Below are 1,265 nucleotides of genomic sequence, written 5' to 3'. Positions count from 1 at the left end.
ACACTACACTACACACACACACACACACACACACACACACACACACACACACACACACACACACACACACACACACACACACACACACACACACACACACACACACACACACACACACACACACACACACACACACACACACACACACCGACACACAGCAGTCCGATCAAATAAAATCAGAGAGAGGATGGGGAAGTTTGTAATTTACTTACGCGCCAGCCAAACCCAACACGAGTACAAACACGTACTATATAGTCTGTCTAACATACCCCCTGTTCGCAAGGTCGGATGTAGCATATGTGTTATAAAGGGGTTCTAAATTTGGAAAACACATAATTAATAAAATACATGCATTTAAGTTAATCTCAATCTAATACATTTGTAATCGATTTACTGACAGATACTCATTATTGTATCAGGTTTACGCGTAGAATAAAATTAATATGTTAGAATTAACTATTCGAATTTAAGTAATTTAACTATGAGATAGTTCATGATATTACGGGGCCCCTAAAAGCGCGAGCCCCTAAAATCGCGAGCCCCTAAAACCGCGGGCCCCGTAACAAATGCTACTTTTGCTGCTATAGTTCTGTTCGCATATCACAAGCCGCAATGGCTCGGCTACTTCTAACGCCCGAAATGTCTCCGTCGTTACACTCGGTCCTATAACATGCGCTCCCACTATAGAGTGTTGCTATAGGTGGGGTATAGTATAGGGTGTTGCTATAGGTGGGGTATACTATAGGTGGGGTATACTATAGGTGGGGTATACTATAGAGTGTTGCTATAGGTGGGGTATACTATAGGTGGCTATAGGTGGGGTATACTATAGAGTGTTGCTATAGGTGGGGTATACTATAGGGTGTTGCTATAGGATGTTGCTATAGGTGGGGTATACTATAGGGTGTTGCTATATGTGGGATATACTATAGGGTGTTGCTATAGGTGGGGTATACTATAGGTGGGGTATACTATAGAGTGTTGCTATAGGTGGGGTATACTATAGGATGTTGCTATAGGTGGGGTATACTATAGGGTGTTGCTATAGGTGGAGTATACTATAGGGTGTTGCTATAGGGTGTTGCTATAGGTGGGGTATACTATAGGGTGTTGCTATAGGTGGGGTATACTATAGGGTGTTGCTATAGGTGGAGTATACTATAGGGTGTTGCTATAGGTGGGGTATACTATAGGGTGTTGCTATAGGTGGAGTATACTATAGGGTGTTGCTATAGGTGGGGTATACTATAGGGTGTTGCTATAGG

The sequence above is a fragment of the Priapulus caudatus genome, unplaced genomic scaffold, assembly GCF_000485595.1.
Source record: "Priapulus caudatus unplaced genomic scaffold, Priapulus_caudatus-5.0.1 Scaffold3091, whole genome shotgun sequence".
NCBI classification, from domain to species: Eukaryota; Metazoa; Priapulida; class Priapulimorpha; order Priapulimorphida; family Priapulidae; genus Priapulus; species Priapulus caudatus.
This window is presented reverse-complemented; position numbering follows the sequence as displayed.